This window comes from Bos taurus, chromosome 27, assembly GCF_002263795.3.
Source record: "Bos taurus isolate L1 Dominette 01449 registration number 42190680 breed Hereford chromosome 27, ARS-UCD2.0, whole genome shotgun sequence".
Taxonomy (NCBI): Eukaryota; Metazoa; Chordata; class Mammalia; order Artiodactyla; family Bovidae; genus Bos; species Bos taurus.
Window position 1 is genome coordinate 25,897,356 of NC_037354.1, and position 27,870 is coordinate 25,925,225.

The 27,870-nt window shown below is 45.9% G+C and overlaps 1 long non-coding RNA gene across 1 annotated transcript in view; it reads left to right on the top strand.

Moving 5' to 3' along the window:
• Positions 1 to 13,606, top strand: part of LOC101904305 (uncharacterized) — a 41,880-nt gene extending 28,274 nt beyond the window's left edge. Inside the window, exon 5 of the long non-coding RNA XR_009493150.1 lies at positions 100 to 13,606. This is a non-coding gene — a long non-coding RNA (uncharacterized lncRNA). The remainder of the gene's footprint in view (positions 1 to 99) is intronic.
• Positions 13,607 to 27,870: the final 14,264 nt, after the last annotated feature.

Consider the following 27,870-nt stretch of genomic DNA (forward strand, 5'->3'; position numbering starts at 1 on the left):
CCTTCACTCCCGCCGCCTTAATGCAGTAGAGAAGGACAAGGCTGGACTGGGGATTTTATGTGCATTACTGAATTCCTTCATGCCTTTCTTTTGAATCAGATTTTGTGATTTCCACGGTAGTGCAATGACCTCGAGGCTCACACCTCTGAAGAAGTGGCCAGGATTTTCTGGCACCAAAGACCGCTGTGGGCTCTTGCCTCAAGTTATCCAGCAGATCCTCAGAGGTGTGAACTTCCTTCAGTAAGGTATGATAAGGGGTCCTGGGAGGCGTGCGGAAGTCTCAGACAACAGTGAAACCAGTAAGGTCTGCATTTGAGTCCTTGTAGCAATCTCCACTTCTGACACCAGTGACAAGTGCCTTTCCCAGCCTTTCTGAATAAGATGCACCATCACACTAATCAAAAAAAGCTGCAATAGTTATATTAATTATCACAAGGTAGATTTCAGAATGAAGAATATTGTTAGAGATAAACAGGGACATTACTTAATGTAATGTAAAGAGGTCAGTTGACTAAGAAGGTATGTATGTTAAAGCTCTCTTGTTAGGTACGTTCCTACTAAGGATTTTATATCTTCTTGTTGAAGGTGAAACAGTGAAGCCTCAAAATACATGAGGCAAAATGTGATCCAGTTGAAAGGAAGAGTAGACAAATCCACAACTATCAAAAGAAAAATCTTTGTTCAATATTCCTGTCAATAATCGATAGAACAAATGGACAAAAACTCAGCAGATATAGAAAACTTGAACAATGTTATCTATTTATGGCAGAAGTTGCCTTTCTCCTCTCACCCCACCAAATCCTACCTTCCTTCCCAGAGATACACACTGTCAACTAGCTTTGTGTGTATCTTTCTAGACTTGTAAAAACATACAAACATATGTAGACAGACACTTTATTTGTGTATATAATCTAAACAAAATGGGACGACTCTGTGTCTATTTTCCTGCTGCTTGCTTCTTTTGTTTAACAATGTGCTGTGTGAAGTTGATTCAGTTGTGTCTGACTCTTTGCGACCCTATGGACTGTAGCCCGCCAGGCTCCTCTGCCCGTGCGATTCTCCAGGCAAGAATACTGGAGTGGGTTGCCGTGCCCTTCCCCAGGGGATCTTCCCAACCCAGGGATCCAACCTGCATGGGCAAGTGGATTCTTTACCACTAGCATCACCTGGGAAGCCCTGTTTAACTATTTTATATATATATATATATATATATATATATATATATAATCTTTGTCATAGAGTACATCTGATTCTTTCCTATTCTTTTTAGAGAGTCTGACACCAAGCATGTCTCCTCAGAGAGCACAGTCTCTTCGTCCAGAAGTAAGGGCTGATGGAACACGTCTTGGTCACGTACCTCTAGAGCGCCATCTTCCAGTCTGAGGTGTTGTTTGTTGTAGGACATTTCTCCTTGTGGAAGGCTGTCTTTCGGTTTGAGAAATCATGCCAACCAGCAAGCATTTCTTCTCTTCCTGCACTGTCTGTTTGTTTCTCTGTCAAAAAAGGAGGGTCACCCCTCCAAGCATTTCTCCTCATGGAGCTCTGTCACTGTGCAGGTCCAGGAGGCCTGGGCATCTGGCATATCTCCTCAGGGAGCTCTCTCTCTCTCAGATGGAGCACAGACCATCTGGCATTTCTCCTCACAGGGCACCGTGTCTCTTTTTGAGATGAAGACCCTACCACCAGCCTTTCTCCTCAGAGCACTCTCTGTCTGAGGTGCTATTTATCTGTCTGCTTGTCTGTCATCAGGCATTTCTCCTTGTGGAGGGCTGTCTATCTGTTTGAGAAAGCATGCCGACCAGAAAACATTTCTCCTCTTCCAGGGCTGTATCTCCGTTGCAGCATCTTCTCTCATTTCACGTTATGGAGAATTGTTGGCCTGTCTGAAAAAGAGAGCTGGACATCTGCCTTTTCTTCTCAGAGCCCTTTCTATGACTGAAAAAGAGGCTGACATTCAGAATTTCTCCTCATAAAGATCTGTCTCTCTTTCTCATTAGAGTGCTGTCTCTCTGTCTGAGTTGGAGAAGGTCACCCATCAGGCACTTCTCATCAGAGAGCTTTATCTCTCTGTCCAGAAAGTGAGCTGGGAATGGCTCCTCAGAGGGTGCATCTCTGCCTGAAGAGGAAGGCTGGCTCGCTAGCATCTCTCCTCCCAGAGTCTAGAGCGCTGTCCCTGAGTAGATGCGGGCTCCCAACTCCTGTCTTTTTCCTCTGAGGGCTCTGTTTCTATGAGATGGAGGGCTGGCCATCAGGCATTGCTCCCCCTAGAGGCTCTCTCTCTGTCTAAGGAGTAGGCTGAACCTCAGCCATTCCTCCTTATAGGGAGCTATCTGCCAGTTTAACAGAGAGTGTTTCTCCTCACCGACCATGCTGTATTTCTCTCTCCAGAGCTCTGTCTCTGTGTTGGAGGGGGAGGTTCGACCCACTGGCATTTCTCCTTATAAAGAGCTTTCTCCCTGTCTGACAAAGCAAGCCGGACATCCAGCATTTCTCCTCAGAGGGTTTTCTCTCTGTCTGAAAAAGGCCGGCCATTCAGAGTTTATCTTCACTGAGCACTGTCTCTATGTGAGAAGATGGGCTTTCCCTCCGTAATGTTTCTTCATAGAGGGCTGATCCTTAGTCTGAGCTGGAGGGCTTGACAGCCAGCATTTCTCCCCATCCAGCTCTGTCCCTTTGTCTGGAAAAAGTCAGCTGGAACATTGACTTTCTCCTCACAGGGCGCTGCCTCTACTGAAAAGGAGGTCCAACCCTGCGGTATTTCTCCTCCCAGAGCGCTATTTCTCTGTCTAATGGAAAAGCCTCGGGGTTAGTGTGGCCATTAGGGAGGTTCTGCCACACACTAGCCTCTACACTCATGCCTCATCTTCTGAGGGCACGCCTGAGACCTAGGCAAGGCTGCAACAATTGCGTTGGGCACGGGGCAAGCAAATCCTTGGAGATATTGATATGATACAGATGCCTGGGAATGCCTTCTTCTCACTTGTAACCACCCTGGAACCTCGTATATTTCTTAGGAGTTGTGTGGTCAGTAGCCAATTCCTCTCCTTTTGAATCAGGCAACCCATTCTTCTTGATTGGTGCTGATGCTCCAGGTCCACGTGGGAGGATCTTGTTAGTGACATCAGCCAGAGGCATGAATGACTGCTTCAGCAGACAGTGGACTTTAGGAGGCCTGAATACTTGTCTCTCCTGACTTCATGACACCCTTTAAAATTAATGCCTTGCTCTTGTCTGTTTCCTGTCATGGCCTCCAACTAGCTCTGATGTTGCTTCTACTCTTAGCACTTCATGCCAGTTCTTTTCTCTTTTACAAGGATCGAGTCCCTGATTTTCAGGGTTGCCTTCTTGCTGAACTGGAGGAAGAATGGTTATAATAGTGTGTACTCAGAATGTATGCTGTTACAAAGATGTGGATGAACTGAGGGTCTCTTAGGAGGATGCTCTTTCTGAGCATCTTTTATGTATCAGGCACTATGATAAGTGCTTTATATCACGGTATTTGATTCTTCCAAATATCCCTTTAAATATAATGTGATAATCTCCATTTCCCACATGAGCAAACTGAGATTCATCGAAGTTGGGTGAATTCCTCCCAACTAGCATGTGTTTACATGGCAAGTATTTACACTGATGTCTCCCTGGAGCCAAATCTTACAACCTCTTCCTCTTGCCCAGGCAGCTCCTTGGGATGGGGAGGGTGAATCCGAGGATCCAATTTTTGGACTGTGTTTTATTCAAACATGAATTACTTGCAGATAAACACTCTAACTGTGCTGCTGCCTCCACCAGAGCCCATGGGCATGTGCCAGAGGCTGGTGTCTGCATCAGAAGAAGCCTCTTCTACGTCATTCTGGAAGACAAGGGCCAAGACCTTGGCACACTCATCCCCTTGCCCTGACTCAGCTTTTGCGTGATCACAGACCTGCCCTTCAGTCTTCCTGGTTATTAATCACAATTTCAGTCCAGGAGATGGAGATGAAGGAAATCAGGAATTAGTTCAAAGAAATATCATGCATTTTCTTAAACTCAGTACTCAGCGCCGACACTTGGGGAGGAACTTCATTGCTTGTGAAGGATGCTACCATTATGATTTGGTTACTTTTAAAGCCTCATGAGGCATCCTTGCAGCAAGAGAAGAGATCTTGCCTTTAAAATAAGGTTGGATTTTTCTTGAGAAAGAGAACATTACCCCAGCTCTCCCAGCATTGTCTTCTCCTCTGTTGTGGGATATATGAAAATAAAATGAGGTCTGCTTACCCCTCCCTGTAGATCAGGAAATACCAAACCTTGAGGCTTCAGGGCGATGGCTAACCCTGCCTTTGGGTCCATGCCATGTCAGGATAAGATTTGAACTGCTCTCCTTATGGTACCTTACTGTCGGTTTGCTCCTATCAAACCCATGGCTTTTTTTTTTTTTTTTTTGAGTCACTCAACTAATGATTGAGGCCGGGAGAATGAATGGAAATTGTGGAAACTGAAGTTCAAAGGCTAGATTTTCCACCATTGTTTGGCCCTCATACTTGACCCTTTACTCAGGCCCTTTATTCTGACAAGTTATTCTTTCTGAACCTGAACTTGTGCTGAGGCAGTAGGGTGATTGTTGGCTGACTAGGAAACAATAGTCCCAGGCGTGCCAGCCTCCCTGCCCTCCCCAGCACTGTTTACTTTGCCTGGCACGTGCTTCCTTCCATGTCTGCATAGCCCAAAGCCGTCCACCCTCTTCAAGGCTCTGGATAAGCATCTTCACGTTCATGAACGCTTCCTTGGGGTTCTCCAGCTGCCAGTTAGAAGATCTCAGGGGGCTGGATGAGAACAAAGATTCTGGGACCAAACCACCACCCCAGTTCAAATCCCAGCTCGGTCACTTTCTAGCCACAGGATTTTCTTAAAATTTCTCACTGTGTCCTAGTTTATCCGTCTGTAAAATGAGGATAATAATAGTAACTTCCTCAAAAATTACTGCTGCTGCTGCGTCGCTTCAGTCGTGTCCGACTCTGTGCGACCCCATAGACGGCAGCCCACCAGGCTCCCCCGTCCCTGGGATTCTCCAGGCAAGAACACTGGAGTGGGGTGCCACCTCCTTCTCCAGTGCATGAAAGTGAAAAGTGAAAGCGAAGTACTAGGCACATTCAATAAGCTATTACACATTCAAGTGCTTAAAACAGTACCTGGTACATAGTAAGGGTTACAGAAGTGTTTACATAAAATAAAGAGTATTTCTTCTTCTGAGCTACTAATAGCATTTCAGAGATATCTTCTATAGTTCATATCAGTTTCTACTTTCTATTATACACATTTTCTTCTTTTTCTAGAGTGAAAGTGCCTGGCAGGAAAGCCGTGCCTGTCTCTGCTTGGTAGCCCTCACACTCTCTTGTGCATGGCAGGCACTTTGTAACTATCTAGTGAATGCTTCGGAGAAGGCAATGGCACCCCACTCCAGTACTCTTGCCTGGAAAACTCCATGGACGGAGGAACCTAGAAGGCTGCAGTCCATGGCGTCGCTGAGGGTCGGACCCGACTGAGCGACTTCACTTTCACTTTTCACCTTCATGCATTGGAGAAGGAAATGGCAACCCACTCCAGTGTTCTTGCCTGGAGAATCCCAGGGACGGGGGAGCCTGGTGGGCCGCCATCTATGGGGTCGCACAGAGTCGGACACGACTGAAGCGACTTAGCAGCAGCAGCAGCAGTGAATGCTTTCCAAGGTGATTGCTATCACTTCATCCTCTATTGCTAGTCACGAAAACTATGGGCTTCCCTGGTGGTTGAGTGGTAAAGAATCTGCCTGCAATGTAGGAGACATGGGTCTGATCCCTGGGTTGGGAAGATCCCTTAGAGAAGGAAATGGCTACCCACTCCAGTATTCTTGCCTGCGAAATCTCATAGACAGCGGAGCCTGGTGGGCTACAGTCCATGGGGTCACAAAAGAGTTGGATACAACTTGGTGACTAAACAACAAGAGCTCACAAAAAGCATCGTGAGTTGGGTGTTATCTTTCCTATCCATAAAGAGTTTGGTTTTTTTTCCAATTATCCTCTCGGATAATGTTCCAGAAAATGCACTTCCTCTCAGGGAAAATACATTGGAATGTACATCCTGCCAAGCATCCATTCATCCCACGGTCACTGGAAACTTGGTGTTGCAGTGAGGAAGTGTGTCAAGGCTGGCTTCCCCGGAGACCTGCTTCCTGGTGGCATCAAAAGATGCAGAAGTTTTTGTCAGCTCACTCAACGAGAGTCTATCTGTTCATGCTGGCCTGGTTCATTCATACTCAACTTCCAAGACATTGTTGCCTAAAGACCAAAACGACAAATCATCCATTTTCATTGAGAAAGAGATCTCGAGAGGAGGTACTTAAAAGCTTCCATTGGCAATTTTTTTTTTTAATACGGAAACATATCTGAGAAGCCAAATCAATATCAGAACGCTGCCCTGTGGATAGACAGAGCTGAGTAAAGTGAGACGTTGTTCATGTCATGACCGCTTGATACACCCGATTACACTAGATGGAGTGTAGACCAGAAGGAAGGGGGTCCTCTCTCAGCAACACTGGAAGTCAGTCCAACAAATGCCCATGGTTCTGCACCTCTTTCTCAGTATTCCTGGCCAGTCATGAAAACTCCTGCAATGGCATTATTTCCTCATAATGGATATGTTTCAGTGTTCCAAGATTACCACTCACTTTTCACTTTGAATTCTAAATAAAGGCTTTCCTTTTGGGGAGGGACTCTGTAAGTACTTGGCTTAGTATTTTTAAAATGTTCTAGCTTGCTGTGGTGCGGTGTCACGTGTCTGTGGGTTAGCTGTGCCGTGTCCTTGTCTTGGAGTGCCCTCCCCGCCCTGCTGTACCCACACCCCCAACACCTCTGTCTGCTAAACTCTCAGTCATCCTTTTCATTCCAGGGACAAGTGTCATCCCCTTCAGAAGCTCCCACACCCAGAGCAGGCTTAGAAGGTCTTTGCTCTGTGTTCCTATGTTGGAGAAGGAAATGGCAACCCACTCCAGTATTCTTGCCTGGAGAATCCCATGGACAGAGGAGCCTGGCAGGCTACAGTCCATGGGGTTTCAAGAGTTGGACATGACTTAGCGACTAAACCACCACCTATGTTGTTTGTTTATCCTTTATTCTAGCCTTTGTCATAGGCTGCAAAGGCAGGCTTGTCTAGCCGTCTTCCCCACTAGATTGCAAACTCTCAGGAAACAGGAACTTGGTCCATCTCATGGACCCGGACACAGTGCCTGGTACAGGGCAGGTATTAGATAGGTGCTGATACTTGATAAAATCAGTGAGTGGCATTAACATTAGCCTACAGCTCTCCTAATGATGTCTCAAAAGCATGCAAACCCCATTTTATTCTTCAGATGACTTTTGACGCCTCTCGTTTATAAAAGGCAATGTTCATAAAAACCTTAGGGTTGGCTTTCAAGGTGATGAGATGCGAACCTAGTCAGGTGAGCGAGCGTCACTATCCTTGGGGGCACATGGCTGCCAGAAAGAGGCGCTCTCTCCATGCATCTCTTCACTACCAAGCTGGTCAAGGATGGAAACTGCAGGCTTCCCCTCAGTGTGTCCCAAAGCCCATGGTCCTCCCTGTGGAGAAGCCCGACTGTCCCAAGCTGTGTCCTGAGGGGTTGGACAGCGAGAACCAACTTCCCTTTCCCTTCTGGTGGTTTCTCTTGGTGCAGACCAAAATGAAAAGTTATCTGAAAATTCTGGAATCAGACACACGTTTGTGGGTAAGAAAGTGAGAAGAAAAAGATGAACTATCTTTGTGGAGACATGGAGAATGTACTTTGCTGCTGGGTGGGTTTGGTGACCCTGACTCTCTTAGGAATAAAGGAAAGCTCTCAGGAGCCTTTTGTGTTCTTGATTATATTGTTCTATTAGCTAAATCTCCAGTGGTTCCCCCCCACTCCCCCTGGAGAAGGAAATGTCAACCCACTCCAGTATTCTTGCCTGGAAAATTCCATGGACAGAGGAGCCTGGTGGGCTACAGTCCATGGGGTCGCAGAGTCAGCCATGACTGAGTGACTGAACACAAGTTTTTTTAAAAAAAAACTTCTTTTTAACATTTAACTGGTATATTAGAACTAGTTTGACTCATCTGGGGAATTTTACCAGCTCCCAAAAGGACACAATCACCTACATTATCTTTGTTGGAATGAACTAGTTTCCCTGCTCATTCAGTTCTTATTCACATTAAGGGTTATCATTTCTATTTAAAAAATATCTACATTCATCGTGACTGTCCAGAACACTGATTTCAGTTTAGTCATACAAAAGATATAATACACTCCACTGGCAGACAGAGTCTCTGAAGCAAGAATTAGCTTAATTGGCTATTCTTAAACTGCTCTCAATTATAACCTGCTTTTGTCCACCATGTTGTATCTGCAGTAGAGAGACAGAAGTCTCCTCTCACTCTGGGCCGGTCTCTATACGAGATCATTTTTAACACTGCTCCATCTAAACTCTTAGTCCTTTCAGCAGATGGACTTATTATAAACATTTTTTAAAATGGACAGACTCAGATGCAGCAATGCAGCCTAGAGTTGGGAAGCACGTGAACGTCAGGTGAGTGGTTATGAAACGTGTTGCAAATATACTTACTTTCCTAACTACTCTGGACCTCAGTTTCCTCATCTCTCAAATAAAGATCTTGAGGGAGATAACTTCTGGAGGTATTTTCAGATTCCTATGGTCTTAGGTCTATCTAAACTTCGTGTCATCACTCCTGGAATGGGTGCAAATCTTGCGGTGGGGAAGCCCATACCTGGGAAGGGACAGAAAGGTCCCCAGAACACCCAACCGTCGGGGAGGCAAGGCGATGAGCTCTCCTGACTCACCCCTGGCACAGGGTTGTGCGCTGCGCAGAGGATGTGCGCTGTTGAACCGGGAATGGGCGCCCCCTGGAGGGGATGTGGGGAAGGTGCTCCCGCTCCTGAATCCCTGGGTAGCTGAGAGCAGTAGCCAGTGGGCTGCCCACTGCCCTTCCAGCTAGCTCTCCTTCTCCTCGCCCCAGTCCCTAAGGATGAGGAGACCTGGAGGGAGGATTGAACCAACTGGGCTGTAGGGGAGAGAAGAGCCTGTTCTGAGCGGAGAGGTGGTTCTATATGGGGAAACCGAGCAGAGCCCGTTTCTGGGCGCTGCTGCTGCAGAGGCAGTCCACAGCACTCAGAGCCTGGGACACCGGCAGGCAGTGGGAGAGAGAGTGACTTGGGTGTATGAGAGCCTTGCCTTGTGAGCGCTAGTGCTGAAGATGGAAAAGACAGGTTCATACACGTCTTTGCCGTCTCCCCTCTATCATGGTGGATTGGGGCTGCATCAGGGCAAGTGGCCTGCTCCCGACTTGTCCCCTGTGTCAGACAAGATTCTGGAAAGGCAGGTGGATGTGGAGGGGAGGAAGTGAGTGGCTGGCAGTTCTCAGCTCCAGGTGGCCCTCTAACCTGTGTCAGCCACACCCCAGGAAGTGGAGGGAGCCAGCCAGCCTCTGAGAGTCATGTGCACACCAGAAACCTAAGCTGAGCTTTAAAAGTGGCAAATAAATAAATAAATAAAGCCAAACTGGTGTTGCAGTGGCAGGGGGCGGGTGAGGTAGAGGCATTTTAGCAATGGTCATTTATTCAACAAGACAAACTAATTCACAGAAATCTTTATTAAAGTGCCTGTTGCATGTTTGAAAAATCAACCAAGATGCTTATAAAAAAAAAAAGCTTTTCAATGGATGCGAAATTGCTCTTTCTGGCTCTGTCTGCCTGATCCCACCTCATTAAAATTCCAGATGTCGGAAGGAGGCTATGCTCCTTCCATGATTTAAGGCCCCTTTGTTAGTTCAAAGCAACCTGGGCCGCCCTGATGCAGAATGCCAGGTTCATGCCCTTAGCCACACTTCATCAAGAAGAGTGCCAGGTGGGCCTGTCTCCAGAGAAGGGTGATTTTTCTTAAGACAGGAGTTCTTTGGAGTAACCAGCCCCCAAAGTATGTGTGAATCTCCAGAAAATAGTTTTTGTTTTTTTTTTTTAAACAATAGGGTCTGTAATCATTATCAGATTCTTTAAACAAAAACAAAAACTTCCTTTTGTATTGGCGTATAGCCAATTAGGTTCATGGGGTCGCAAAGAGTCCAACACTACTGAGCTGAGCGACTGAACTGAACTGATAGCCAATTAACAATGTTGATAGTTTCAGGTGGACAGCAAAGGAACTCAGCCATACATATACATGTATCCATTCTCCCCCAAACTCCCTTCCTATCCACAGCTGCCACATCACATTGAGCAGAGTTCCCTGTGATCTACAGGAAGTCCTAAACTCCCTATCTCTTCCCCCATTCTTCCCACCCCCCACCCCCAACCATAAATTCATTCTCTGAGTCTGTGAATCTGTTTCTGTTTTATAAATAAGTTCATTTGTTTCACTTCTTTTTAGACTCTTAAAAAGAAAAAAAAAAAGAATAAACAGAAGACATGAATAAAGCAAGAGCCTCTCTCCCAGGACCACCATGGAGGTCAGGGGCTACATTAGGCCATCAACCCTTCTGTCATATGGAAATAAGCAAAGACCTTTCTGGTTAGGTGAAGAACTGGGCTTAGACCAACATAGCAGGCAAAGCAAAGTGCTGCTGCTGCTGCTAAGTCGCTTCAGTCGTGTCCGACTCTGTGCGACCCTATAGACGGCAGCCCACCAGGCTCCTCTGTCCCTGGGATTCTCCAGGCAAGAACACTGGAGTGGGTTGCCATTTCCTTCTCCAATGCATGAAAGTGAAAAGTGAAAGTGAAGTCGCTCAGTCGTGCCTGACTCTTAGCGACCCCATGGACTGCTACCTTGTCTCTAAATATCCATCCAGCTAGTCTCAGTTTCTGAGGACTCTCTCAGGACTGCGTGGGGCTGCATGGCGGCCATTCTCTGTACGGTCCAAACGTCCGCCTGCCTTTCTAAACGCAGGACACCGTCTCATGTCCCTTCCTGCTCCTTGAGTCATCTGAAGGCTCTTGCTTGGCTGCCCAGCCACTCACTGCTCAGCCGGGAAAATGCTGGAAAATGATATCGCCAGGCACCTTCAGATCCACACTGTCGTTCCTCCCCCAAGCACATATTCCAGAACAACTTTAAAATGATGGCTCCCAAAATGCACCCCCAACTCCAGGGTGAGGGGCTCTTTTGGCCGGTATGCCGACGGTGAACGCAGTGACGCCCTCTCCCCCGAAAGGGGTTGAGGAGGAAGCAGGGGGTGGTCTGTGAGGCCGCTTTAATCCCTGTGAAAGAAACACCAAGCTCTAGAATGGATGTATCTCTTCTCCTAGGCTTTTTCCTGTTTTTTGTAAAACTCCAAAACCCATTGATTTTCTTTTACCACTGATGGATATGTTTGCTAATTTGCTAATAATATTGCCTTCCCCTGACAGGAAGGACCTTGTATTTGGTTACTTAATTTTCTTTCAGATGCCATCCTGTGGGAGGTGGGGGTGTCTTGACAGTGATTAATGGGACATTTTCTTGCTAAAGAGTGCGACTTCTCATTTATGTCCGGGCTTTCTCTTTTGTTTACTCACTGCCCACCTCCTGAGACATTCCTCAGGGACTGACACCAGCTCTGATGGGGTATTTAGAGACCAGGAAAGCGCTTTTCCTCACCTGCTGTGCTGGTCTAAGCCCCGTTCTCCACCTAAATGGAAAGGTCTCATATGCCTATTTCCATATGATGGCAGGGTTGTGACCCAATAAAGGAAAAAGCAGTGAGTGGAAAAAAAAAAAAAAAAGAGTTCTGCTTTTATTGGATTTAAATTGTGGTTGGGAAGACTGGGACATAGGATGGTTCTGGAAATGGAGATGTAGAAGCATTCAGATTGTGAAGCTGGGAGTCTCTTTCCAGGAATGAGGAGAAGCCAGAATCCTTAAGATGAGCATGGTTTTTCCTAGAGAAGTAAAGGTATTCTACCCATTAGGATGGGACAAAGGTGAGTTGGATGAGGCATTTGTATAATGAAATGAGGTTTGTATAATGAAATGAGCTAAAGGATTGAGTCTTAAATCTCAATCCTGCCACTTACTAGCTCTGTGACCTCAGGGAATAACTTTCTTGAGTTTCATTTTGTCATCCATCCAATAGAAATAGTAATGTATTAGGATGGCTTTACTTCCAAAGAACTGAAAACCCAATTCAAAATGGCTTAAACAATTGGAAGAAATAATTTAGCTCATGGCTCCTAGAAAGTATCAGATCAGATCAGTCGCTCAGTCGTGTCCGACTCTTTGCAACCCCATGAATCACAGCACGCCAGGCTTCCCTGTCCATCACCAACTCCTGGAGTTCACTCAGACTCAGGTCCATCGAGTCAGTGATGCTATCCAGCCATCTCATCCTCTGTCGTCCCTTCTCCTCCTGCCCCCAATCCCTCCCAGCATCAGAGTCTTTTCCAATGAGTCAACTCTTCGCATGAGGTGGCCAAAGTACTGGAGTTTCAGCTTTAGCATCATTCCTTCCAAAGAAATCCCAGTGCTGATCTCCTTCAGAATGGACTGGTTGGATCTCCTTGCAGTCCAAGGGACTCTCAAGAGTCTTCTCCAACACCACAGTTCAAAAGCATCAATTCTTTGGCGCTCCGCCTTCTTCACAGTTAAACTCTCACATCCATACATGACCACAGGAAAAACCATAGCCTTGACTAGACGAACCTTTGTTGGCAAAGTAATATCTCTGCTTTTGAATATGCTATCTAGGTTAGTGGCCAAAGCTTCAGGTATGGTTTGATCAAGGGTCCAGATGTATTTCTCTTGGAGTCTCTTACTATCATTTGCTTTTGTCCCAGGAGAAAAATGGCAGCAAAAGTCCCAGGCCTCCCAGTTTACACATCCTGTTGCCCAGAATAAGAAAGAACTTCTCTTACCCAATCGCTGAAAAAAATCGGTGGACTCTGACTCTGACTCCAGTATTCTTGCCTGGAGAATCCCATGGACAGAGGAGCCTGGCGGGCTGCAGTCCATGGAGTCGCAAACAGTTGGACATGACTGAGTGACTAACACACACTGGGCTCCGACTGGACTGACTGACTTCATGCGCTCACTTCTGAACCGTCATTCAGCTGGGTGAATGCCGTGCACTAATTATTCTAAACCTGGGTCACACATCTTTCTCTACACAAACCACCTGTCAACTAAAAATTGGCACCTGCCATGGGTGCTTGCCGTCTTCCTCCACAGGGATTAGATCATCTGCTGGTGCAGACGCTGAAGGAGTTCAGCTGGAGAGCAGAAATGAAGCACTCTCCACTCGGCCAAATACGGGCAGGAGACATCTTCAGATAGTTAGATATTCTCAGCAGCTGATTTTATGAGCCCAAATCTTATATCTCTTCATATTTAGAAAAGCACTGAAATCCTTCGTGGCGATGACTGTTTCTCGTGACTAACAGAAGCTTCATGAGACGAGTAGAAACCTTTTGGGCAAATATGTGCCTGATTGAATGTATTCCCCCCTTTAACAAAATCACATTATATGCTGACCTTTGCTTGTTGCCTCTTTGGGATAGTCTCTCAGAGCTCTGAGGTGCCATCTCCTGGGCTGCAGTCCTCATATGGCCCCAAATAAAACTTAACTCACAACTCTCATGTTGTGCATTTTTTTAGTCGACACACCATAACAAGAGGCATGGAATTGTTGTTTGATTGAGACTGTCTGTCTTGAGGATACCATCCAAACAGTACAACTGCTTTATGCTCCATGAAGGAGTAAAGAGAGGATTAGCTAATTTAACATAGACAAACTTTCCCAACACCACCCCTAGCGCCTCAAAGATGCTCAAACATGAGTCAAATCTGAATTTGTGGTGAAATGTCCTAAATTGGTTTTCCATCACTCTATGACAGTTTATCACAAACTTAGAAGCTTAAAACAATGCCCATTTTTTAGCTGACAGTTCTCTAGGGCAGAAGTCCGGGTTCTCTGCTCAGGGTCTCACAAGACCAAAATCAAAGCATAGTCTATGCTGCAGTCTTATCTGGAGTGCAGGGTCTTTTTCTAAGTTCATGTGGGTTATCAAGAATTCAATTCCTGGAGATTGTTGGACTGAGGTTTCTTGTTGGCCCGCAGCAGGATGACACTCTAAGCTCCCAACAGGCGACCTCCATTCAAAGCCAGCAGTGGAGACGCTCCATTGTACTGAATCCTTTTCATGTGTCCAACCTCTGTCTGAGTCTCTCAACCCAGATTTAATGAGCTCCTCTGATTACATCAGGCCCACTCAGATAGTTTCCCTTTTGATGAATTCTGCTTTCACTTGTTTTCTCATCAGGTGAGAAGAACATAAGTTAAAGCACAGTAAACTGCAAAGGGCCACATGACTAACAGACGCACGATGCTGTGTTAGGTTCTCGGTATTATAATGGCATGTAAGTGCTTTCCGCTTTTCAACTAGGTTTTAAACGCACCAAATGCATGTTCACCTTCCTGTTTACTATACAACCTGCAATTCTCCCTACAACGCTGGTAGTTATGGGGAAGTTATGAAGAAAAGTGTGCACCTTCTGAATTTTGCTTCCTATTCGAAAGTCCATTTCCATGTCACAGAGAATATATTATTGGGAAGCACTAGACCATTCATGTTGAGAGTCAGAGCCGCAGGATGAGATTAGCGTGATTGAGACTTAGCAGGAAATCCTGAACTGAACTGTCTGTTTTAGTTGGTTTGTGAATTTGGATAAGTTCCATCTCAATCTTAGACACGCCGATAGGCTCTGGGGATTAAAAAAAAAAAAGAAACAGTTCCTGTCTTTCTGGAGCTGCCAGTATGGGGGTAGAGACAGAAATGGCAGCAGAAAAGTGACATCTGTCTTGGCATGTCTTAGAAGGTGGCACAGTTCAGAGGAAGGAGCTGGTGGTGGCAGCTGACGCTCATCAGAGTGGGGGTTTGCCGGGAGGAGTAGGACAAGGAGAGTCTAGCCGTGGGAAGAGTTTTGAGCAAAGGTAGAGAAAGGACAGGGAGGAGGGCAGGCACAGTACTGAGTGAGGGCCCACAGCCAAAGGCTCTGCACAGACCGGGGTGTCCCTTGGAGCCGGGTGGAGATCCGAGCAGAGCAGCACATGATGCTGCTAATAAGAAATGGCTCTGCCTTCTCTTATACAGCAAAATAAGAGAAGCATCTGGTTTAGGAACACCATGGGGGTTGCCAGGGTAATCACACGGGAGAGTTTTTCAGTGGGTTTCCCAGGTGGCTCAGTGGTAAAGAATCCACTTGAAATGCAGGAGACCTGAGTTTGATCCCTGGGTCAGGAAGATCCTCTGGAGAAGGAAATGGTAACCCACTGCAGCATTCTTGCCTGGAGGATCCCCATGGACAGAGGAGCCTGGCGGGCTACAGTCCATGAGTTGCCCGGACATGACTAAGCGAATGAGCACGCACACACACACAGCCTTAGTTGCCTCCTCATATCCTCAGCTTCCTTACCACACTCTGTCCCTCTTGGGACAACCCACCTCACCTTGGTTCAGTAGAGTGAGAGGGCACGGTCTCACACCAGTGAGGTGTCACCAGGAACAACAGGGACCTTGAGTGTGGCTTTAAGTCCTTAGAAAATGGCTGTCGAACCGATTGGCCCCAGCACCTCCACCCAACAGAGGAACGAGCCAGAAGCACAAAGTCCCAGGTTTGGTGACAACCTGGCCTCAAGGGTTGCGGAGCTGGACCCTACGTCTTCTGCATGGAGCTGCCAGGCTCGCACTGGATACAGGGATGGGCAGAGAACTGGTGTAGGTTTCGCAATCAGTACAGCACAGTCTGCCCACAAATGTTCACAGGAATAATGCTCACTCTCCTCCCAAAGACCTGCAAAAATTGCATGTAACTATGGCATCAGATGCTGTTCCATGTCCAGGATCTTGGGACTAACAACAGATCCAAATGGGGTTCCTTTTGATCCAAAGGCTTATGAACTAAAAGTACAAGCTATCTGCCTCCCAAGCACTGAATACACAGTGAAGAAACAAGCACAGGATAACCACAGTGAACACGGACATCTAAAGAGGGGAAAGGCTGGATGGCACAGCCCCCGACAATTCTGAATTCGTTCAGCATGCACGCTGCCCCGTTCCCACACTCTGGGGCCAGGCAAAAGTCCTGGTCAAGGCACTGGCTCTCCCATCCACGGGGATGGGAGCACTGGCTTTTGGCTCCACCTTCTGGGACATCTTCCTTTCCCATCACCCTCCTTCCCCACTTCTGATGAGCGCGCAGGAAAATGTGCAAAACCCTTGGCCTTTTGCCTGCTGTAAAGTTTTGGGGATTCAGAGGTCTTTTACAATTCTGAACAACTTTGATTTAGGACCTATTAGTTCAGGCTGATGGCAATTTCACCTCCCAATTCCTTGACAAATTTTCTTGGGGTTACTTTGGATCTGATTGAAATCCACTCTGTTTGACCAGATCTTTTTGAGACATGTCCAACTCTATAGACCTTTTCTCAGCTACTTCTGGCACTCAGGCTGCTATGGGATAGCATCTTTAAAGCTCCTAGAAGCCCTTTTGTCCAGCCAAGAGAGTATTCTAGGCATTGCTTTAATTCCTTCAAGGGTCTTATAACTATAAACTTGATTTGTGTTTTATTCTAAGCTTCTATCTTACTGGCAGTGGCCCAAGTTTTATCTTTTACTGGTTTGATTCACTGGAGATACGAAAGTTTTCTTTTCCATCCTAGCCTGTTCTGTACCCTCTATGTTCCCTCTCAAATCAGCTTACAAACTAACCAGCAGTAGACATGTTCAAGTTCTGCCTGGAAATTTCATTGCTCAAACCTAAAAGTTCACAAAGTACTATCTTCCACAGGCAATGGCTTTACTAATTGTTTTGCACTATTTAACATGGGTCATCATTTTTTGAGATCTCTGTAGTTTTCAGTTTTCTGCTTATTGTCTGGGCCCTAAGTCAAAGACACATATTTTAGGATTTTGTTACTGTAGTACTTCATTCACACACACTGCTTTTGTTTCATGTACCTGTTGCTGCGTAACAAACCTTCCCCAAACTGAGTTGCTTTTCAAGGTCATGATTCTCCAGATCAGCACTTGCAGCTGGTCTCATCCATTCATCTGTGGTCTGTTGAGGATGAGTTAGGTGGCTCCATTTTTGGAGATCATCTGGCTGGGCGGATTGACTCTCCTTCACACATCTCACTGAGTATCCTTTCATATAAAGGATATGAAACACACAAACTCACTGAGTTTCTTTCATATCCTTCCAGCGTGAGAACTGGGCTTCCTTTTTATGGTAAGGCCAAAGTTCAGATGCAACCCAGCCCAATGGTTCAAGAGAACAAAAGGAAGTGCACAAGGCCTCTTAAGGTCTAGACTTGAAACAGGCTTTCTGCCAATTCTGCTGCATCCTTTTGGCCAGAACAAATCACAGGCTGACCGGTTCAGAGTGAAACTCTGAGGTCAGAAAGCAAAAGGTGCAGCTACAGGGAACCATTAATCGGGGACTTCAGTTGCAGTCAGTCAACCCCAGAGAGACAAACAACCTATTTCACTAAAGTCACAGCACCATCATCTGTAACCTAAGAGTCCGCCTGGATGCCCAGCAGCATACCTGTGTCTCGCTCCTGTTTCCACAACTAAAAGGAAGAAGCATTGTCCCCACGTAAACACATCCCCACCTCCATCCAGCCTCTCTGCTGCTTGAGCTGTTTTCTATCTTGGACCTGGCCTTTGGCGGAGAAAAGGATCCTGGCGAGCATGACTGTCACTATACTGCATGTACAGTGAAGAGCATTTGGCAGTGGGGAAGTGTGACACTTCAGAGACTCCAAAATAAAAGCCATTGTATAATATCCCTATTGATAATGCCATTTTTTTTTTTTTGGCAATGACATTTTTGAAAAAGCAGTCATTTGTCTTTAGAAGACTCGCAAATGGTTTTCCATTCAAAGCCAAGTGAGTGTCCTAACTTGCCTTTAATTTAGAACATTTGAAAAACTGAAGATTTTTAGAAAAATTATATTGAGGCCTTCTGTTACGGGCTGAACAGTTCCCCCTCCCCTCCCCACAATTTCATAGGCTGACGTCCTAACCCCCAGTACCCTGAATGTGACTTTATTTGGAGATATGGTCTTTAAAGAGATAATTATTAACAAGTTAAAGGGAAGTCATTAGGGGGGGCCCTAATCTGATATGACCAGTGTGCTTATGGGGAGAGGAGCTAGGACACAGACATGTATGGAGGAAAGACCATGTGAAGACATGGGCAGACAGAGGCGCTCTACAAGGCAAGGAGAGAAGTTTCAGGAGAAGCCGATGCTGTCAGCGTCTTCATCTCGGACTTCTAACCTTCAGAACTGTCAGGACATGACCTTCTTTTATTTAAACCACCGAGGCTGTGCTACATTATTATAGCAGTCCTAGCAAACTCATAGACTCTCTGAGATGTTGATGGCTTTAGGTTCTTTTTTTGACTAAAATGGCTCACTTTTGAGTGCACACACGTTTTCTTGTCAAAGTAGATAGCAGATCTTACTAAGAACAAAATTGTATTGAGCACTTACCTCTGCTGAGGACTGTGTTTACATGTATTTTCTCATCTCGTCCACAGAACATTCCTATAAGGCGTGTACTATGTTATGTCCTACTTTTAAGATCGGGAAACTGAGGGTTAGATGGCTAAGGGGTTAAATGACAAGGCCTGAGTCTCCCAACTGGCAGAACCAGGAATCCATTCCTCTCGGGTACAAAAACACCTGAGCTTTGACATCAAATGGATTTGAGGTCAAATCCTTGTTCTGAAAATTACTAACTGTACTACCTTGAGTGGTTTACTTAACTACTCTGAGCCTTAGTGTCCAAATAAAAAAAACAGTCCCAGTGCACAGGTTACTGTGACGGTTCAGCGATGTGATTCATGCCTACTAAAATCTTTCAAGAAGCCTAGCACAATTCTTACAGCATGTCAAGGGCTCGATGAATGCCGGTCTTTGTGTGTTAAGACAACATCAGGTCGGTTGCCTTACAAGCATCTCTAATCCAGTCAGTCTGTGGGTCAGGGCCAGAGGTCAAGGCTATTTCCTGCCTTACATTTTTTCCAGTTCCTTGTCCCATCTGCTCTGGTGTTTCCTCAAAGGATATGACCTTTACCCATGACCTCGGAGTGTAGATGGGCAAGTCACAAAAGGTCTCACGCAGACCAAAGAAGCTCGGGATTCAACACAAACTATTGCACAAAGAAATCAAAGGCCACTACAATATCCTCTGAATAGACGGCAGAACCCACATGCTCAACAAGAGGGCCGTGATGTGAAGAGCAGGGTATGTTCAAAATTGCAAACTGGAAGGTGTTTCTTTCTCTAGGTGAGATTTTATTGATCATGAGTATGAAGACGGTATCATACTGCACGTTGGGGGAGATAAACCCCAAAGCAGCCCAGCACCAGATCGAATGTGAGAAGTGCCTTTAAACACATTTATGTGTGTGAGAGGGTAGAGGGTGGAGATTTCACTTTTGGTGTGTAAACATACAAAGCATCCATAGAGAGGGTGACATTGAGGTTGAACTTGAAGGAAGGGAGGAGAGAGATGGCTTTTCCAGCCAGGCACCCTCCATTCTCAGCCTGGTTGTGCGTTAAAGCGCATGGTCCGTATTTAATGTCGTGTTTGCTTGCCTATGTCCATAGTTGCTCCAGTCATGTTTGAGTCTTCGCAACCCTATGGACTGTAGCCTGCCAGGCTCCTCTCTCCATGAAATTTTCCAGGCAAGGATACTGGAGTGGTTGCCATGCCCTCCTCCAGGGGACCTTCCTGACCCAGGGATCAAACCCGGGTCTCCTGCATTGCATGAAGATTCTTCACCATCTGAGCCAATAGACAAGCTGAATTCTATTTGTAAGGAAGTATAGCTTGTAATTTACTACTAACTAATATACTCTAAAAAGTTGGCAGCAAGAGGCTATTCCAGGGACAGCTAGTTAAAGGATAAGCAGTTCTCCAGTCTTTTTTGGCTATTTCAAGATCATTCCTGGGATTAAATCATATGAACTGAGTGGGGCTCCCGGATGTCATGGCATGGATGGTACTGTGAGGCCACTGGCTGACCCGCTTTCACAGCAGGTGCCTTGGGGTAATGGGCAGGATGTCCCATCATGTGGATGCTTTCTAGGCTGCCCATCAGTGGAGAGTATCTGGACCTGCTTAGTTAGGGATCATCAGTCCCTCTGGTCCAATAGTTGTACTTTTCCTGAGGAATCCTTGTCCGGAGAGGCACCAGCTTTTCCTTTCAGGGTTGATTCCTAGAAAGCTTAGTGTCCAGTCTGTGCTCCCTTGCAACAAGCATACACATCATTATGGGATATAGTCCTTAATGTCTTGCTCTTAGCTCCATTTGAAATCTCCACCCTTGTTTTCATTCCTTCTTAAATTCCTCTATTCAATTCATGCCTTTCTCCTCTGGCTTTTACATCCTCCCTCGTGAACTACTTTCAGCCTTCTCTGGAAGGAGATGTGGTTGACTCACACTGTCTTTCCATTTCCAACAAGACTGCAGATCTTTACCCATGAGATTTCCTTTGCCTGGAAAACTCTTCCTTTCCTTTCCCTTTTTCCTCCTTTCACTTTTCCTTTCACTTTTTCCCCTTGACATCCTGGAAGCTTTGCCCTCTTCTGAGTCTGTTTTGATATCGCTTCCTTTATGGGTTAGAGGTCCCTGTGTGTGTTCCGAGGATTAAAGAGAATGATTCATGTAAAATTCCCAGCATAGAGCTTGCCGAATACTAAAGACGAGATGTCCTCTCACCTTCAACCCCACTTTCTGTAAGTGATTCATTTCTTAGCACATCATTCACAAGGAGCCGAGTCCTTCTGGGGAGCAGTGTACATTTGTCTCCAGGAGGAAAAGATACAGATACAGAGAAAGTGATTAGGGGGGGCTTCCTGTCAAGGTGGGGTCTTAACATTTAAAAGAGTTAAGACTCAGAGTTTCCCTGGAGGCTCAGCGGATGAGAATCCGCCAGCCAATGCAGGAGACACGGGTTTGATCCCTGATTTGGGAAGATTCCGCATGCCAAGAGGCAACTAAGCCCATGTACCACAACTACTAAGCCTATACTCTAGAGCCTGGGAGCCGCAACTCCTGAGCCCACGAGCCACAACTACTGAAGCCCGAGTGCCCTAGAGTCCATGCTCTGCAATAAGAGAAGCCACAGCCATGAAAAGCCAACACACCACATCTAGAGAGTAACCCCCACTTGCCACAACTGGAGAAAAGCCCATGCAGCAACGAAGACCCAGCACAGCCTAAGAAATAAACAAAAACTGTATTAAAAAAAAGGAGTTAAGACTCTAGACAATAGCCAGCCTCAGAGAGGGGTGGTAGAAGGTGGGCTGTGGGGCGGGACCAATCCTGGGGCCAGTAAACAGCCCTGACTCCATCTTTCTAGATCTCTACTCTGATTCTTCAGGCCTCAAAAAATGCAAAAGACTTGGGGCCCCATGTTTAGGGACCTCAGTGAGCATGTCCTGGGGGTGTGAGCTCCTCTGTGCATGTTTTCCCTCTTTGTGGTTCCAGAATCTAAAATACTTCCCCGCTCCAATGCCTGGGAAACTCAGTTGTCTAAGCCACTTCTCCCTGGGTCTTTCTTTCAGCCAACACCACAATGCATAGTGTCTGTTCTGTGCCCAGACACCTTTTCCCCGCTTTGGTACTCAAAGCAACAGAGCTACCATGAGCTCAGAGATCATCTACACGTATGTCTCTGAAATCGCTCCATGGGGATGGAAGAAATGCTATCTTCACTCACGGGAGACATGATTCCTTCCACAAATATGGACTGAGTCACCTCTGAGTGCCAGGCACTGGGAATAGAGGTACCCAAGGATGAGTTGTTTAGTCGATAAAAGTCGTGTCCAACTCTCTTGCGACCCTGTGGACTGTAGCCTGCCAGGCTCCTAGCTTGGTCGATTTCCCCCAGCCAGCAGGAGCTATTCTAAGAGGGGTCCCCAAGCTTTTTGGCACCAGGGAGCGGCTTTATGGAAGACAATTTTTCCAGGGACTGGGACAAAGGGGGTGTTTTGGGGATGATTCAAACACATCATGTTTATTGTGCACTTTATTTCTATTATTACATCAGCTCCACCTCAGATCGTCAGGCATTAGATCCCGAAGGCTGGGGACCCCTGTGCTAAGAGGTGACCTCAGCCTCTTTGATGCCTTCATAATTTGTTACTTCTCCCCCATCCTGACAAGTCAGCCCAAAACACATGATTCAAGGAGCTATCTTTATATCCCTAGGCAAAAGTGAAAGTGTTAGTCACTTAGTCGTGTCTGACTCTTTGGGACTCCATGGACGACAGCCCACCAGGCTCCTCTGTCCATGGAATTCTCCAGGCAAGAATACTGGAGTGAGTTGCCATTCCTTTCTCCAAGAGCAGCTTCCCAAATCTCATGTTTCCTAATAACCGCTGTAGAGCCCTTTCTACAGGAAAATTCCTGAACTGCAGCTTGAGGATCTAGGAAGAGACAGACTGCAATGCCAGTCTCAGGGGAGGAGAGGGAAGGTTTCCATTTCTTTCTGGTTCCCACCCCCCTGCCCCCCTCCATTTCAATGACTTATTCTTCCCATTTGCCAATAAAATAAAGAATGAGGAGGGAGTGGAGGAGCCACCCTACCTTTTTCACCATCTTTGCTTTCCTGCTTCTTTTAATAAGATGGATATCTTTATAGAATATGGCTACTTAACAATGCTATTAATAGTTCAAGTTGAAAACATGATATTTCAATATAGCCTTAGCTCAGGGCTGTGGCCATAGCAAAGCCTTCAGAATGACACGTGACTTACTGGGTTGTAAATCCTTGATCCCTGAAAAGAACTATGAGGCAAATTTGATCCTTGAATGCTTCTTATTTGGCATAAAACTGAGAGGCTGTGAGCAGCAAATCTTAGAACAAGGAACTCTCTCTTCTATGGCCAAAGTGAACCAGAAATGAGAGTCAGGAGGCTGTCCTTATAGTCCTCATGGAGTCCGAGATCTGAGTTATTCATCTTGAAAATGGAGAATATGCAGACATCAGAAATGATAGCACCAATTCACTGCCCACGATCAGCTGAACAAGTGTGGTACCAGCCAGAAAACTCCATTTATTAAAATAATAGTTCCTTAGGACACTATAGAATTTCCCTAATAACGGGCTGAATATATGTTTAAGCCCAGTAATAATGGCTAGCAAACTAAGAAGTACTTACGCTTAATTATACCTCTAGCATGTAGGTTGGCACAGAGGGAGGCCTTAATTATCAATGTGTTATGCCCTTGCTTTACATATAACAAATGACTTTAATGTGGCTATTCATGTTATAGTTTAAACATCTCGGTAATTAGGAAGTGGAAAATAGGTGTAGCGGAGGGAGTTGTCAGATTCTTGAGCTCTATCGTGACCTTTCGTGCTGTGTAACCTCTAAGCTGAAATTCTCAGCCAAGGGAGGCTGGACTAGTCTTGGGTCAGAGATGCAGAGTGCAGACATCCAGGCATAGGATGAGGCTAAGGAGAGAGTTACTCACAGAACTACACCCCTTTATGTAAAAAGTCTTTATTGAGTACCTACTATGTGCTGAGCACTGTTCTAATCACATGAAATGTCAGGAAAGAAAATGGGACTCAGGGAACTTCCCTGGTGGCCCAGTGGTTGAGACTCCACGCTTCCATTGCAGGAGGTGTGGGTTCAGTCCCTGGTCAGGGAACTAAGATCCCACTGGCTAGGATCTTCACTTTTTTAAAATAAAATTAACATGGTCAAAAAATAAAATTAAAATACAAATTAAAAAGGAAAATGGACTCAAAAACCTGCCTCTGTGGAGCTTGGATTCAAAACTGGTGCAGTTGTAGAACCCAAAGAGTTGATAACTGGCTCAGAGATGGTCACTGGTTGTGGGCTTGCCCTCGGCCCTATCCCATCCTGTGCTTCTTTCAACAATTCGGGTGAAGACGTAAAAGGCGTGTGATCGAGTCTGCGGAGAGCAGTTGTGAGCATGCGCCAACGCTGAGGGTGGTCCCTGCTTGATTTCTCATCCCCTCCGCAATCTTGCAAGGCACGAATTATCATCACTGCCAATTTAGATAACAGAATTCTGTCGGACTTACGTGGATTTCCCATCCAAGCTGGTTTCCCTCCCTCTGAAGATGCAAGGCTGAAGATGGTGAAATTAATACAGGATGTTTGGACCAGGATTCCAAAAGTCTTTATTATCTGCGTATATGAGCTCAAACTAATAGTTTGCACTGAGGGTATAATATAAAGTAGTAAGGTCTAAGACAACATTTAGAGACTTGAATCCTCTTGGCACTGTTTTTGATGTCTTATCTATTTCTGTGATTATTTCCTGCAGTTTATGAGATTTCTGCTTTTCCTTGGTACTCTGGAGGAAGTTGATGTTTAAAATGCAAGATTAATATATTTAATAGCCAAGTTTAAGGAGTGAGGGAATTTAGTGTTAGCGTTACTCCAAGGCACAAGCATCCTTGGCCAAGCTGATTTAGGGACTGATCTCTGTTTCAGCGATCTCTGTAGCAAACCAAGCCCAACCCAATGATGTAAAATAGCAATCATTTTATTATACTCACTGATTCTGAGTCAGGAATTTGGACAAGGCACGTCAGGATCAATTTGTCTCTACTTCCAGAGTATTTGGGGCCTCATCTGGTAGGACCGCTATGGCTGGGGGTGACTCAGATGTCTGGGGGCTGGCATTGTCTAGAAGCTTCTTCACTCACTTGTCGAGGGTCTGGGCTGGGATGACCTGAAGGCTGGGTTCAGCTGTGACTGTTTGCTGGAACTTTTCCATATGGCTTGGGCGTCCTCACAGAATGGCAGCTCAAGGTAGCTGGATGCCTTAAATGGGAGCCTGAAGCTCCAAGAGCAAGCATTCTAGCAAGCAAGGTGAAAGGTACATGGCATCATTTCACTAGAATCTATCAGTCAGAACAGTCACAAGCCTGTCCAGATTCAAGGGCAGGAAACACAGACCCTATCTTTTAATAAGAGATATGTACACACCTTTATAGATAACCAACAAGGACCTACTGTATACCACAGGGAACTCTCTGCTCAATGTTATGTGGCAGCCTGGATGGGAGGGGAGTCTGGGGGACAATGGATACATGGATATGTATGGCTGAGTCCCTTTGCTGCCCACCTGAAACTGTCACTGCATTGTTAATTGGCTATACACCAATACAAAATAAAAAGTTAACAAAAACTCTTCTGTTGTAATCCTTATTTCTGCCCAAATAAGCTTAATAATAATAATAAAAGAGATATGTTAGTTAACTTGTTTAAAAACCATTGCATTCCTAAGAAGCATATCTTCCCTGTGGACCTTTTAACTCAATTTCCTTGCCTAGAGTAAGTCCCAGTTTGTAGAAGAAAAAACTGGGGAAGGAGGATGTGACTGTGGTCTTCAAGTCTTTGAAAGCATGTCACATGTAAGAGAGAACAGATTTAACCCACAAAGCTTTAAGCACAGAACTGAGAAGCAGTGAGTAAATGTCGGAGGAGAACCTCCTGATATTTGGTATGTCTGTCAGTGGCCGGCTCAGCTAGGAAGATGATGAATTCTCTGATTTTTGAACTATCAATTAAGCACAAATCAAGAACGCTCTAGCAGAGTTTCAGGCTTTGTCTGGGATGTTGGATTAGATGATTTTTTTAGGAAAGCAAGGGCTGTAAGTGACTGCCCATCAGACACATGGCCATAGACATAGGGAACGATGGATAATACTGCAGTGCTTCACTGTCTTTTTCCAAGTCACTTCCTGAGGCCATGAATTCAGGGATACTCCTCTCCTTATGTCGGTGGCTGAAAATCCACCTAGGGAGAGATGATTTCTTTTAAGATCTTGATCCTTGTCCAAATGTAATAAAATACCCTGCGAGAGGTGAGGGCTGATGCTCTTTTGGGTAATTTGTCATTTAACTTGAACATGTTTAACTTTCAAGCCCTATTCTGTGAGCATCATTTGGCAAGAAGAGACACGGCCTTGAGTGTTTGAAGGATGAAGGGAAGCCGCAGCACAAGGAGAGAAGGGAGATGCAGGAGTTGGGGGAGATGCACTAACATCTGGGAGAGCTGAGACTTGACCGGGGCAGCCCTGGTGATGCTCTGAATTCTTCGGCTTAATATTGGCAGATAAGAAACCACAGTTTTCTGAGCAAACGAGTAGAAAGCGGGTGCCCTGTATGCTACGCTTCCTGAACTTGAGAAATGCGACGATGACCACAGACCCCTCTTTCCTGGGGAGCAGTGGAAAGAGGTTCACCCCCGCCTCCATCACAGATGCCTATCCCCGCACTCTGCTAGGACAGCGAGGCTCTGAGGCTGAACCCACTTCCTGAGAAGTCAGCCTCTGTCTAAACGAAGTAAAAACCGGAGCCACAAATCTCCGAAGCAAGAGAAATCCCAGAGGAAGACAGAGGCGGTGTGGGAGGCAGATGCAATCCAAAGGGTACACACTTCAGGTTGCGCACATTGGATCTAGTCATTTAAAAAGGACCTCTGTAGAAGAGCAAGGGATTGAAGAGTTTCAGAGGCTATAAAATGTAGAGCCTAAACAGAGCATTCCATAGAGTTCCATACAGGGAAGCATAAGTACCCGACAGACTCCTGCCTCCTCTCTCATCCGCACTACCCACACACCCCAAAGAATTTCTGCTTCAGTTGAAGATCACTCCCCCCACTTCCATTTCTGCACTTCCCTCACCTTACATGGCCGGAGCCCGCCTTTGCAAAACCAGCTGTCAGGAAAACCTTTTAAGTCAGCTGTTTGCATCTTAATTTGATGTAAAGACAATGGGCTGCCTCCCTCCAGTATTTCAACGTGAAGGCTGATTTTGGGGGCTGAGAGAGAGCGTTCTCCGAGGGAATTCAAGCTGGGGAGGAGCGACGCAGCAGAGGCTGGGGAAGGGGAGGTGGCCAAGGAGTAACCCAGGGCCAGCACCTCCATTTCCGGGTATTTGGGGGTTGGTGGGGGTTGGTGGGGGTAGTGTTTCAGTTGCTGGTTCACTCAGGGTGTGGGCTTTGGACTGGATGCTGCTCCTGGAGAACTGGAGGTGAGTGAGCTCAGGCTGAGTGGATACACCTTCAGTCTCAAGCTTTCTTCCATGGTCCAGAGAGAAGCTAGCCCACCAGGGTCCCGCCTTATAGAAGCAGGATGCTGAGCCTGTGGGATTTCAGGGCTTCCTCCCAGCTACAGGAATTTTAATTGGATTGCAAATAGACTACCTTGAGACAAAAGGAGAAATCTTCCGATGGAAACTTTGCGGGTCCTAAGACTCCAGACCCACAGAGCTCTTAGGACAAACAAGGCCCTGGTAACACCAAGTGCTGATTATTTTCTCCAATATATATAAAATGAGCCCTGAGCCTGTCATGCACTGCTAACAAGCACTGTACAGGATCACAGACACGTCAATGGTCCCCAAGGCCCTGTAAGGCTCTTTCCTAGCATTACACATCCTTCAAGCCATGGATGTCACAACTTTGTTCCAGCAGAGATTGAATGCCATCCCATTATTAGAGGATGGAAAGTTAATTCAATATACAAGATCAAATGGAGACATTTCTTTTTCTTTTCTTTTTTTACTTCCTAAACCAGTAGATCTTGGTTGTGAGGTTTAAACTTTCACACGGTTCCAATGATGCTCAAAAGCTCCACTTTAAAGGGGCCATTTGATTGGACTGGGGGAAAAGAATCAGTGGCTGAACAGATTCATTTAGCATAGGTCTTGTCCAAAGAAAGGAAAAATCTTGGAACTCGGTATGAATAAATTTAAATATGACTCAGGAGAGAGTGCATTTCTTATACACGAATTTGAGCTATGTGAAATCAGCAATAATAAACAAG